Here is a 14,887-nt window from a genome sequence, read left to right on the forward strand (position 1 = left end):
ACCTATATTTAGTCTTCCACCTTAAGCTCTTACTCACAGAAACGAAACTTACAAACCGCATTGATTGACACTACACAACAATATGTCCTTATCTGTTTTATCCTTCTGCATTATTTCCGTAATTAGACTGTTTTTCCTACCGCACGACACCTAAGAACATTACCCTTTTAGACGTATTTACAACTACAATGAAACACTAACATTACGATTAACAAAAAATATAGTTTTAGAAGATTCAAGAAAACAATAAAGAACCAAACATTATAAAAAAAAAAACGGTAGACACAACAACGAGATAAACATTCAATAAAATACAACCCAATATCAATATCACAATTACCACATAGCTCTACCTTACAACAGGGCATCACCGCCCCCCCCCCCCCTCCCCCACCCCCCCGGCCCCACACGACGCAGCGCCCAATCTCATATGAGGCAGAAAAAAAAAAATAATGACAACAGCAATAGCCTTAACTATTCGTTACATTTTTACAGCCAACTCAGGAACTTTGCCATTCTAAATTAAGGTTTCTGACAAGCAATACCATTTAGGAAAAACTTATGGAATTCATATTTCCCCTTTTATGGAATTCCTCCTCTCCTCCTTCATATTCCTCCGGCGGGAGGGAGAGAGAGAGAGAGACTCAATTCCGGCCCCTTATCTAAAGTGGGCATCGTTTCCTCCCCGGAGGAAATGATATGGGAGCCGTAACTGTCCCACGCTCTCCGAAGGATGAATGAAAGTTCATTAATTAATAAGGGAACAATATAATAGGGGCTTGCTTGAGTTGTGTATTAACAGGAAACATAACTATTATCATTATTATTATTATCATAAAATGCTAAGCTACAACCTTATTTGGAATAGTGCGATACTATAAAAGCACAAAGGCTCCAACAGGGAAAAATAGCCCAGTGAGGAATGGAAACAAGGATATATATAAACTACAATAAAAGTAAGGAACAATTAAAATTAAATATTTCAAGAACATTAACAAAATCAAATAAGATCTTTAATATATATACTACAAAAGCTTGAAAAAACAGAAAATGAAATATGATAGAATAGTGTGTCTGAGTGTACCCTCAAGCATGAGAACTCTAACCCAAGACAGTGTGGGTAGGCTTTGGCACTACCCAAGACTAGAGAACAATGGTTTGATTTTGGAATGTTCTTCTCCTAGTAGCTTATCAAGTAATGAGTAGGAAGAATAGTTGTACTTAAAAATATGAGAGTTTTAAAAGAGGATATACTTATAATCCTTTAAATAAATTGTATTTGAAAATAGTAAATACGTTTTTAAGAAATCTATTCACAATTGAAAAAAAGTATATTTTCATGAAAAGTACTGAATCGTTTGTTTCCTTTTTTCCTTTCCTCACTGGGCTATTTTTCTCTGTTAGAGCCCTTGGCCGTATAGTATCCTGCTTTTCCAACTAGGACTGTAGCTTAAGTAGCAGTAATAATAATAATAATAATAATAATAATAATAATTATTATTATCATTATTATAACAATAATAATAATAATAATAATTATAACAACAACAACAACAACAACAATAATAATAATAAATAATAATAATTGGACTAAAAACCAATATGTTAAGTAAAGTATAAAACTAGAATTCACCGTTATGTACTTCATATTCTTAAATCCTATCTAGATAAATTCTTCCAAATATTTCAAAAGAAAATTATACCAAGCAAACGAAACAAAACTGACACATACCAAGTAAATACTCCAAAATTAATGGACAGTAAAAATAGGAAAATCAGTACGTGGTAAAAAGCACATCACGAAGTTTCTCTTAATAATAATAATAATTTTATAATTACGGGCGAAATGCAGTAATACTGAGCAGAAAATCAGCAGTGCTATTGAGAAGATAGAATACCAAATAAATGCTACTGAGGCAGCGATTGTACTTGATAATAAGAATAACAATAATAATAATAATAATAATAATAATAATAATATCAATAATAATAATAACCCTGCAAATGAGAAAATATAAACACATCTGATCGCATCAAATAACTATATAACTATTAATTATACAATACTGATCGCATCAATTAACAACATAACTATTAACTATATATTACTAAATAATAATAATAATAATAATAACAATAATAATACCTCTGCAAATGAGAAAATACAAACACATCTAATGGAAATATTAACTATATAATAAAACCATTACCTATATGATATACCTTCCGCACCCCCTGTACGGAATGAACACAAAAATCAAAATCCGGAGAAAATCATTCACCCATGAGGTCGACAGCTTCAGTCCAAATGAACGTCCAACAATATTTCCTATTTTATTAACCAATAAATAAAACAAATACTGCGCTTCCTCCGTGGAATACAAATGGTCTAAATCAACAGGATTAAATCTGAATGACACGAACGTTTATATTCATATTCTCTCTCTCTCTCTCTCTCTCTCTCTCTCTCTCTCTCTCTCTCTCTCTCTCTCTCTACAGATATGTATGTATGTATGTATGTATATATATATATATATATATATATATATATATATATACATATATATAAAGATGATTGATGATTAAACTGCCTTTTCTCGTTTGCTTCCAACTCCTTTATACAGTTTACAAAAATATGGCTCATATAACTTTTAGGTGGTTTGGTCTTGTGGAAAGAACGGAGACAACAGGTTATCAAGAAGGTAAAATTCAAAAATACTTGGGGTAACTAGAAAAGACCGAAAAGGGTTGCGTACATCTCGTGAAAAAAAAAAAAAACTTATTTAAAATACTTAATATTTTTTGTAAAAAAAAAAGAAAAAAAAAAAAAGTTGAATACAGGAATCGACGTGCTGCTAACGGACTAAGGTAGGAATTATGATTATTGGGAGTTACAAGGTGAAATACAAGGTTCACTCTTTATGCAGTCCTTCCCTTAGATATTATGATCCTCATGTACTAATAACTCTTATTATGAAACATACCCCGCACGTTTTCAGACTTCCTCTCGCTGTTTACACTTTAAAAATTTCACTCTCTTTTCCCCAACCAAAACCTTCTGATACAATAGTTCAACTTTTGTTAAGATTTCTTTAAGTTTCAAACTTAATTCTTACTTACACTAAAGAAACCTACAAAACTAATGTATATCTAGTACTTTAATCCTAATTACTTAATTTGTATCTAGGGATTGCATGGTTTACATACACATCAAATAAATAAATAAATATATATATATATATATATATATATATATATATATATATATATATATATATATATATACACACACATATATGTATATGTATATATATATATATATATATATATATATATATATATATATATATATATATATATATATATATATATACAAATGCACGCAAATTCATATAGCCTATACATTCTCAAATTCACACTGAAACCTTTTGGCAAACAATATACTGGCAAGAAAAGATACCGCACCATTCAAACGATAAAAGCCACTTCCAATAACACTTAACATTTGCATGACGAAAATTTTTCAGTCACCTTCGGTCCATTACGCCCTCAACCTAAAAGTGGAAGAAAAGTTTATATTCAAAGTTTAAATTCAAAGTTTAAATTCCTCTACGGGAATATTCTCACGAAATTCAAATTCAATTACTACTTTGCCCGCATATTCCAAATTCAAGCAATAAAAACGTGTAATGGCACGAATGTACGATAAAATCTTCAATAGACATGTAATATAAAATGATTATTGATATCGTTACCATTGCACCATTTCTACTACTATACAACATCCTGATTTTTTTTTCTTTGGCTTTCGATGGTATTGATCAATTACGGACCCATGGCTGACTTTAAAAATGAATTTATTTGTTAGGACTCATATCTGCACGAGCGAATGAATTAATTGTTGTTATTATTATTATTATTATTATTATTATTATTATTATTATTATTATTATTATTATTATTATCATAAGCCAAGCTACAACCTCCGTTGAAAAAGCAGGATGCTATAAGCCCGAGAGCTCCAACAGGGAAAAATAGCCCGGCGAGGATAGGAATTAATGCAATGAACAAACTACAAGAGAAGTAATGAGCAATCAAAATAAAGCGCGAGACAGTAAAATTACCCAGATGAGAAATCCCTTCGTTGAATACACTATACATGATTGAAATGAGGGGGAGGGGAGTGAATAAATATAGAGAGAGAACTCCATAAACAAATTGAACGTTAATCAACAAGTACGTGTATAACGCGCACAAACAAGGCAATGAAAAATGGTACAACCGTAACAAATTATACATTCAATAAACACCTTGTCAGTTTCATGAAAATTGAGAACGTGAAACAAATATTCCCCCATTCATTTCTTTAAGGTTAAGATTGTTTGCTTCAATATTATTACTTCTTTCCTCTTGATAGGGGTAGAACACTCTATGGTAAACAGCTCTTCTAGGTGAAAATACTCCAAAATCAAATCCTTGTTCTCTAGTCTTGGGTAGTGCCATAGCCTCTGTACCATGGTTAGAGATCTCTTGCTTGAGGATACACTCGGGCATACTATTCTATCTTATTTCTCTTCCGCTTGTTTTGTTAAAGTTTTCAAAGTTTATATAGGAAATATTTATTTTAATGTTGTTACTATTCATTCTATAGTTTATATATGATACATGTGTTTTGATGTTACAGTTTTTTAAATATTTCATTATTAGTTTTTTCTTATATCGTTTATTTATTTCCTTGTTGCCTTTTCTCACTGGGCTATTTTCTCTGTTGGAGACCCTGGGCTTCTAGCATCCTGCTTTTCCAACTAGGGTTATAGCTTAGCAAGTAATAATAATAATAATAATAATAATAATAATAATAATAATAATAAAACATCTGAGTAAAAACCATTTCACCTCTGGAACTATAAAATAACATCGAATTGCAATTCCCATAAACGCCCCCCCCCCCCCCCCCCTCCCTATTTCCGGACAGCAAATCTCGAATAAATAATTCTATACCAAGAATTTCTCTACCTATACAACACCATTAAAATCGGTTCACCTTGTAAATTCAATGGGAAAGGGTGAATTTACCGTTACTGAACCGTAATTACTATCCATACGGTACATCGTATATCTCGGTTATACCTCTAACATTAGCGAAATATGAAGCATGAATAAAAAAAATAAAAATAAAAAACTTTCGTGGGTCATTCAGCAATAGGTCGAAACTGTATAAACTTTGTAATATGTAAAATGGTATAATATAGTGATTGGTTTTCATCGCAATAATGAACATGTCTACAGGTAATTTATTAGAGGTGTTTACACAAAGTAACCGAACTAAAAATCCTGGTAAAATTTAGCAGAGAGAGAGAGAGAGAGAGAGAGAGAGAGAGAGAGAGAGAGAGAGAGAGAGAGAGAGAGAGAGAGAGAGAGAGAGAGACTATAAACTTTGTAATACGTGAAATGGAATAGTATAGTGATTGGTTTTCATCGCAATAACGGACATGTATACAGACATTTTAGTGGTTTTTAGAGAGAGAGAGAGAGAGAGAGAGAGAGAGAGAGAGAGAGAGAGAGAGAGAGAGAGAGAGAGAGAGAGAGAGAGAGAGAGAGCGCACTTTAAGGGTGAATAATTCAGAGCGATATTCAAATAAAAGTTTAAAAGGCAGTAATTTACAAAGCAAAACACTTCTTTCTCGTTCCTTGGCAAATTTTTTAGTCACCGTTTATGCGAACGGTCAGCGAATATTCATATTAGTCGCGTTCTCGTGAAGATATTCGCCTCGCGTGTCAAAGGCGCTTGCTTCAGCGAACGAATTCGTCCAGGGAAAATAGCCTCTTGTACACCGAACAATTCTTTGTGAGTAGTTATGATGCATTTGATTAGATTGACATTTGTGCGCCTTTGGAAGACTTCTTATTCCATCATAAAAGAAGTCTATATACAATCGGAAGTTTCCTTTTGAATTCTAATAATATAAAGTGATTGGGATAATCTAAAATATACCTAATTCATTTACCATATCGGTCCATATATATACAGACACACACACATACATATATATATATATATATATATATATATATATATAAATATATGTATATATATGTATATATATGTATATATAAATATTTATATATATATATATATATATATATATATATATATATATATATATATAAATATATGTATATATCTAAGTATATATAAATATTTATATATACATATATATATATATATATATATATATACATATATATATATAATTTGCTAATGTAGAATTTAAAAATTAATACAATTAATGGCATAAGTATTACACTAACCTGAACTTTGAGAAATGAGGAAAAATTTGCCTTTTTGATTTCAAAGAAAATGGCAAATTCGATATGCCCGTCAGGCGGTAGTAAAAGAGACATATAGTAAGTCAATGATAAAAAACATAAGCAACGAATATCAGTCAATGAAAAAAGGAGGCAATAGTGAGACAGAAAACATATTCAGTAAATATAAACTGAGGTGTCACGTTGCAGAGAGAGAGAGAGAAAAAAAAATAAATAAAAAAAATAAATTAAAAAAAAATGAAATAAAAAAAAATTCCTGGCATAAATGTTGCAAGACATTTAACGTTTTAAAAATGGATATATTGATGTAAAGGAGTGATATTATGCTAACTAACCCGTAAAAGATAATAACAAAGTAGGGTAAAATTACGGTCGCTTATATTTTACATAACTACGGCTGAGAACAGTATTTTTTACGGAGAATTTCCGATTAAAAATAGGTTCTTTTTTAAGTGTATGGAACTATCCGGTCACTGTAATAGATTAAAGAAGTAACCAAATATATATATATAAAAAAAATCCGGCATTACCTTACACAAAATATTACCCTTATTGCATTAGCTTAGACAATCAATTTCCGAAAAGCTACCAGTGCATTATTAAAATTTCATCTCGATTAATAAAAAAGGCCTGGGAACATATTACATAATCAGATACATTCATGTTTAAAGGTTCAAAGGCCACTCATGAATGGCCGAGGCAAGGGACAGTGACATTCCCTTATCAAGCAGGACAACGCCCTAGAGACTGACCACAAAAACACACACATACACACACACACACACACACACACACATATATATATATATATATATATATATATATATATGCTCAGCGTCCAAGCCCCCTCTCCACCCAAGCAAGAACCAAGGAGCGCCAGGAAATGGCTGCTGATGACTCAGCATATGGACCTATAGGCTCCCTCAAACCCGCCCTTTCTTAGCTCACAAGGATGGTGATGTTGCAGCGACCAAAGAAACTATAGAGTTTGAGGGGGACTCGAACCCCAGTCTGGCGTTCACCATTCAGGGACGTTACCACATCAGCCACCACTTCCTTGTAAAACCATCAAAGCTCGAGGACCCAATATTACCCAATTCGAGGAAGTTGAGAAAAGCTTGAACATAATCAAGTCGACTTTCTTTTTATATGGGGAAGTTGACTTCAGTTTCCGAGTTACATAACGCCGGAAGAAAACATGATTTTGATATACAATGCCATAATCAGGTTACTTGAGGTTAATACCAAAGCCTTGCTCAGGGGCCTTTCATAAGTTTAGCATAATATAGGGATCGCTAGGTTTCAAAATTATGGCAAAAAGAACTAACATAACCTTAAAGATATCATAATAATGCATTTTTATCAACAAAAAAAAAAAGAAAAAAAGAAAAAAAATACACACACACACACCATTGCTAAGACTCCAGAATTAAACACTTTCATTAAACCAAACGAGCAGAAAGAACCTAAACTAACGATGACGTGTTCACGTATTTTCTGAAAACAGCCTACATTAAAAAAAAAAAAAAAAAAAAAAAAATAACATGAACTACAATATTCAAAATTTTTCTTAGATAACAAATAGCAACTGGAATTTGGTCCGAAGATAAAAATTCTATTCGTATACTAAACACTTAATGGACGAAAAAAAAAAAAAAACACCGCTTCAGGGGAAAAAAATTCACGAGAAGTGTTAGTTTTAGCTCTACGAAAATGAGACAAGCAGCAACCAGAATAATTGATGAGTCTACACCACGAACTTTTAACACAATTTCGGAAATGTCACGCACCAAAATCCAACATCAAAGATTCTCGGTAACCTGATTAATTAAATATAACAAAATTATCTACATTATAATACATTATTCGCAAAATTTAACATAGGGTGCGATTATAAAGATCAATACAACTTTAATAAATACATTGTCACATAAACCTTTCTTTTGAAACTAATAAAATATCTCAGTAGGTAATGGAAGTCTAATGGAAAAGCTTCTTTTTATGAACTTGAATTATAGGACAAATAACTGTCACTATAGTCAATTCTTTTTAGTGAGGCAGATTTGCACCGACTCATAGCGGTGGCCTTTTAGCTCGGAAAAGTTTCCTGATCGCTGATTGGTTGGACAAGATAATTCTAACCAATCAGATAGCAGGAAACTTTTCCGAGCTAAAAGGGCAGCGCTGCGAGTCGGTGCAAATGCGCCTCATTAAAAAAAATTGAGTATAGTCAGCTTCATATTCAGTGCAGTAGACAACCAAAGTGAGAGAACCTAGTCCTAAAGGTCATTCACATGATCAGCAAACTTCCAATGAATATGAATAAGTTTATTGAATTTATCTCAAAGGTCGTTCACTTGTTCGACAACCTTCCAATAAACATCAATACGTTTATGGAATTTATCTCAAAGGTCATTGACTTGTTCGACAAACATCCAATAAACACCAATACGTTTATTGAATTTATCTCAAAGGTCACTGACTTGTTCGACAAACTTCCAATAAACACCAATACGTTTATGGAATTTATTTCAACAAATTTCCAATAAAAATCAATACGTTCAAGGAATTTATCTCAAAGGTCATTCACTTGCTCAACAAACTTTCAATGAATATGAACAAGTTTATAGAATTTATCTCAAAAGGTCATTCACTTGCTAAACAAACTTCCAATGAATATCAATAAGATTATGGAATTTATCTCAAAAGGTTATTCACTTGCTTTGCAAACTTCCAATGAATATCAATAAGTTTATGGAATTTATCTCAAAAGGTCATGCACTTGCTCAACAAACTTCTAATGAATATCAATAAGTTTATGGAATTTATCTCAAAAGGTCATTCACTTGCTCAACAAAATTCCACTGAATATCAATAAGTTTATGGAATTTATCTCAAAAGGGTCATTCACTTGATCAACAAAATTCCAAAGAATATCAATAAGTTTATGGAATTTATCTCAAAAGGGCATTCACTTGCTCTGCAAACTTACAATAAATATCAATAAATTTATGGAATTTATCTCAAAAGGTCATTCACTCGCTCAGCAAACTTCCAATAAACATCAATACGTTTATGGAATTTATCTCAAAGGTCATTCACTTGCTTTGCAAACTTCCAATAAACATCAATACGTTTATGGAATTTATCTCAAAGGTCATTCACTTGCTTTGCAAACTTCCAATAAACATCAATACGTTTATGGAATTTATCTCAAAGGTCATTCACTTGCTTTGCAAACTTCCAATAAACATCAATACGTTTATGGAATTTATCTCAAAGGTCATTCACTTGCTTTGCAAACTTCCAATAAACATCAATACGTTTATGGAATTTATCTCAAAGGTCATTCACTTGCTTTGTAAACGCCCAATAAATATCATAGGTTTAAGGAATTTAGTGGAACTTCCATTAAGCATTGCTGTCTTTCCTAAACTTAAGAACATTGGAATCAATACTAATTGCAGTGGAGGACAATGCCGACCGACACGCATTAAAAACCCATTCAGATAATAACAATTTATGACACAAACTACCTTTGGACAATATATAATTGCAGGTATGTCTCGGACAATAGAGCATTGGGGCTTAGTCTCGGATAATATAGCATTGCAGCTTAGTCTCGGACAATATAGCATTGCAGGTATATCTCGGAGAATATAGCATTGCTGGTAAGTCTCGGACAATATAGCATTGCTGGTAAGTCTCAGACAATATAGAAGGTATGAAATTGGCTATGCATAGTCTATGATTCTTTTCTTATAAAAAAATATCTAATCAATTACTAATCAGTCAAAAATAACATAAAATCTTACCCTTAAAGCAATGAAAAAATAGGACCTTTTAATTCGATAGAAAATTTAATCAATGTGATCTGTTCATTAACACCGTCTTTCTTCTGATTTTATTCTAATTGAATTTAGAAGCAGTTCCTTGTTTAATACATTAAACTTAATAACAAAGGCCTAGAAGCAAGAAAGAAAACTATAAAACTTATACATTGAATTAATTTACTATTATGGTACTTTTCTTTTAAGAGTATTATCTGTTACGCCATTTCGTTTCCCAAATTCTCCCTTGATTTCTTCCCTTGTCTTAAGCCATGATATTTAAACACCTTAATTAGAGCGAAACATGTTGAACGGACAGGACGCCTGCAGGCCAGACTACCTGTAAGAAGGAGGCTGACAGGAATATTTCATGCTAAATGATAAACTTAAACCATTAATGGCAAACAAATCAAATGCAAGCGGAGCGCTCTTACCATGAAAAGCTGAGCAAACATCTCTCTCTCTCTCTCTCTCTCTCTCTCTCTCTCTCTCTCTCTCTCTCTCTCTCTCTCTCTCTCTTCCACGTGTGTCATAAGCTAAAGAGAGACTTATTGAAGGACAAGAGGATGAAGGAGGGTGGGTAAAAAGAGGATAATAGCCTCTAATGAAGAAGAGAATCACCTTAATAACTCGCTGATGAAGGGAACGAACGAACGACGGGGAGAGAGAGAGAGAGAGAGAGAGAGAGAGAGAGAGAGAGAGAGAGAGAGAGAGAGAGAATGGAAGCAAACTTAATGAAAGGATTAACAAAAAAGCTTAAAAGCAAACTCCATGAAATCTGAGAGAGAGAGAGAGAGAGAGAGAGAGAGAGAGAGAGAGAGAGAGAGAGAGAGAGAGAGAGAGAGAGAGAGAGAGAGATGCGATAAAGAATGGAAGCAAACTTAATGAAAGGATTTAAAAAAAAGCTTTAAAACAAACCACACGAAATCTACGACCGGTTCCGATCCTGAATGTAAAGAATAGAAGGAGAGGGGGAAACGAAGCATACCAATAAAGATGAGGGTGAAGCCATGAGGAGATAGACTGAAAAAGAAGCGATGGAGCTGGAGTAAAGAGGAGGAGGAGATTACGTTTAGTAATAAAGGCGGGGATGATGAGGGAAGGGGAAACTAAAAAAGGGACTATGTGCAAGACGTGAATTCTGTTAATATTAACGTGGAGAGAGAGAGAGAGAGAGAGAGAGAGAGAGAGAGAGAGAGAGAGAGAGAGAGAGAGAGAGAGAGAGAGAGAGATATTGCCAGCGTAAGGGAATTAGACGAGGTAGCAAAACATATGAAATTTTGTGTGAAATCTAACCTTATAATTGAATCTACAAAGCAACAGCAAATTATGTTTGTTGATAAAATGATATACACAGACATCGGCACACATCACAAACATGAATATATATATATATATATATATATATATATATATATATATATATATATATATATATATTCATTATCATTATATATACATGGACTTGAATGATATCCGAAGATGACCTAATCTCATAAAATTTCATTCACTTTCAATAACTTCATAAATACAGATGAGGAATTGCATTCAAAGTATATTCAATGGGGGGGAGTTCCGATTAAGAGCTATTTGCTATCTAAACCTTAGATTTAATGTGGACAGTGACCATGACAGAATTCAAAATACTGTAAAATACTTCGACTTTTTTTTACTATGTAAATTATATGTAAGAATTTTGAATTATATAAATTCAAATAGATTTTATTTTTAAAAATGGGATGATACATTTTTCACGTAAAAGCCATGAAAATACATTACATGAAAATTCAATGAATTCCAAATCATATCAACAGATTGAATGTGAAACCAATATGCATAGTCCATCAAGAATTCAGCTGATGTGAAAATCGAACAAAGGACGGGTTATGAGCAATGTAAAGAAAATTACCTCTGTGGGCGGAAATAATTTGAAACGTGAACTTAATAAACAACTTTATTACCGTCAAGAGCGAGCGAGGAACTATTATATAACATCGACTACAATATTACAAATTCAATAGAGCTGAATAAAAATGATTCTATCATAAACTAATGATACAACATTGCTGAATGAATATGATTTTATCGTAAACTAATGATAAAAGTGCTCAATAAATATGATTTTATCATAAACTAACAATAATACTCTGCTGAATAAAAATGACTATCATAAACTAACGATAATACTCTGCTGAATAAAAATGACTATCATAAACTAACGATAATACTCTGCTGAATAAAAATGACTATCATAAACTAATGATACAACAGTGCTAAGTAAAAATAATTCTATAATTTTTATCATAAGCTAATAATACAAGTGTTCAATTAAAACATTTTATCATAAACTAATAATACAACAATCAAATCATTGATACCAGGATAGGACCACTGCAATAAACGCAAATACGAAAAAAAAAAAAAAAAAAAAAAAAGACTATTTGAAACATTCATAGGCCTTATAGATACAAACGCTGAATAGAAATTCAGTGTGTTTAGCAGGCCGGAAGAAGGAATGTACGTAAGATAATTCCTAAGATCTAATCTGAAGGAATGAATGTTAAAGTAGGTGATGGAACAATGGAAGAGGTTATATGGAAATAAATGTAACAATTGATCGCAAAGATGAGAGAAGGACGAGTCATAAAAAAAGTGAAACAAAAAAGGCAGCAGGATACGTGCAAAAGTTTGGAAAGAGTTGAAAAGAGAATTGAACCGAGTATGGAAGTCATGGTCGAATAGTTGAGCCAACTCTTCTTTTGAAGTAAGGAGTACAATTAGTAAATGAGAAATGATAGACAAAAATTAATGGGAAAAACGTATCATTTAGAAGCAATAGGAGGTAGGAGAAAAAGGATAAGTTTGGAGTGGAGTGAAATAGTATTGGGATCGAAAGACCTCGGAATCCACAAACCTCGCGAATGCTTGCAAGATATTGTTAATGGAGAATGTGTATGGATGGACGTGCTGCTGGTGAGCTCTCTCTGTCTGTGTATGAAGCGACTAATGTTGTGGAAGTTTTATTCCAAACAGGATCGTCTATGATTCAGCAGTTATGCGATGACTTTGACAGTGATTAGGAGATACGGCTTCATTTTGTGAAACTACACACATGGAGAGAGAGAGAGAGAGAGAGAGAGAGAGAGAGAGAGAGGGGTGGGACATGGATTATCCTCTAGTCATCTCAGGCTTATAGTCATGTTCATGAGGGCAATTTCAGTTCGTCGTACCACAACATGAATACGAAGTGTGAATGTGTGCATACCGAGAGAGAGAGAGAGAGAGAGAGAGAGAGAGAGAGAGAGCGATTCCATTGCTGGTACAAGGTTTCCTTCAGTGCAAATAAAATAGAACTTATCAGATTTTCCAAGTCTGAAACCATAAAAGGTGGTCTGAATCTAGTGCAATGCTATCAGCGAATATCTGTACAGAGAAACCATTGCAGTATCGTGTGACGTCTGGTGAGAGAGAGAGAGAGAGAGAGAGAGAGAGAGAGAGAGAGAGAGAGAGAGAGAGACTTTTATAAGAACGTTATTCTTACAATGGTCTTCAGGTAAACTTCTGATATACAAGCTTTGTGCTACAGCGGCTTTTGGTATATGCAAAGAATGTAACAGCTACGAGAAATCCTCTACATTGAAATCTTAAAAGGAAAATAACAGGAGAAAAAAATTTTCTCTCCCAATTTTCGCGATGTCAGATATATTATTCATGCGCATCCAAACTCATCCAAAAAAAAAAAAGCATCCAAACTCATCCAGAGAAAAAAAGAGAGAGAGAGAGAGAGAGAGAGAGAGAGAGAGAGAGAGAGAGAGAGAGGGAGAGAGAGAGAGAAATGCTTGAAGCGTAACGCCTTTTTATGAAACATTTCAAAATGTTAAGTTACACATAAAATTACTTAATAATTTAAACAGATTTTCCCTGTCGCCTCGGTGCTCCCGAAACCTAAAAAAAAACACGATTCCACTTATGAAAAAAAAAAAAAAAAGATGATCTTTTTATTTGGGAATTTGATTGATGGAGGATATTTCAAGAGACATTCTGTATAATGAAAGGGACGATAGCTCCTTTGTTCTGGATTGCGTCATAAAAGAAGACGAAAAAAAATTAATGGCAAGAATCTGATAAAATATCAGGCATTCCATGACACGCTACATAAACAGAAAGAATGGCGGGTCATTTTTAAAATGCTATGTCATAAGGACAGTAGACAAAGAATAATAATAATAGAAAAAAAGGTGAGTAATAAATGAGGGTTGAGAAAAAAATGAACGATAAAAATTCCTTACATTATTGATGTAATTCTCCCATCCTGCTTTGACGAGGGTAGTTAGGTGTTCTTAAAATTTCATTAATGTGAAATGTTTTCGGTATTTCGTTCTTGATCTTAGAACTCAGATCTCAGAACTCGGTTTGATTAATAGCTTCTATATCATGGATTGAGTTACCTGTCTTCATCGTTTGATAAAACACCATTCAACTTCAAACTAATTTGTTATTTTCTAAGCTGCCATTAATCTATTTAATCCAAGGATTTGTGAATTTGGGACAAACGTCCCTGTGTCATGGTCAGGGAGGCTATTCAGTATATAGATGCACTAAGAAGGAAATTTTTTCCACCACTTATATCTCCTTTAAGGGGTCGGCTGCCTTATACGCCCTCTCCAATCCCTTCTAACAATGCCATCCTCTTCTACTAAACTACTTCTCTCCATATTATCCTTCAC

This window comes from Palaemon carinicauda, chromosome 21, assembly GCF_036898095.1.
Source record: "Palaemon carinicauda isolate YSFRI2023 chromosome 21, ASM3689809v2, whole genome shotgun sequence".
Taxonomy (NCBI): Eukaryota; Metazoa; Arthropoda; class Malacostraca; order Decapoda; family Palaemonidae; genus Palaemon; species Palaemon carinicauda.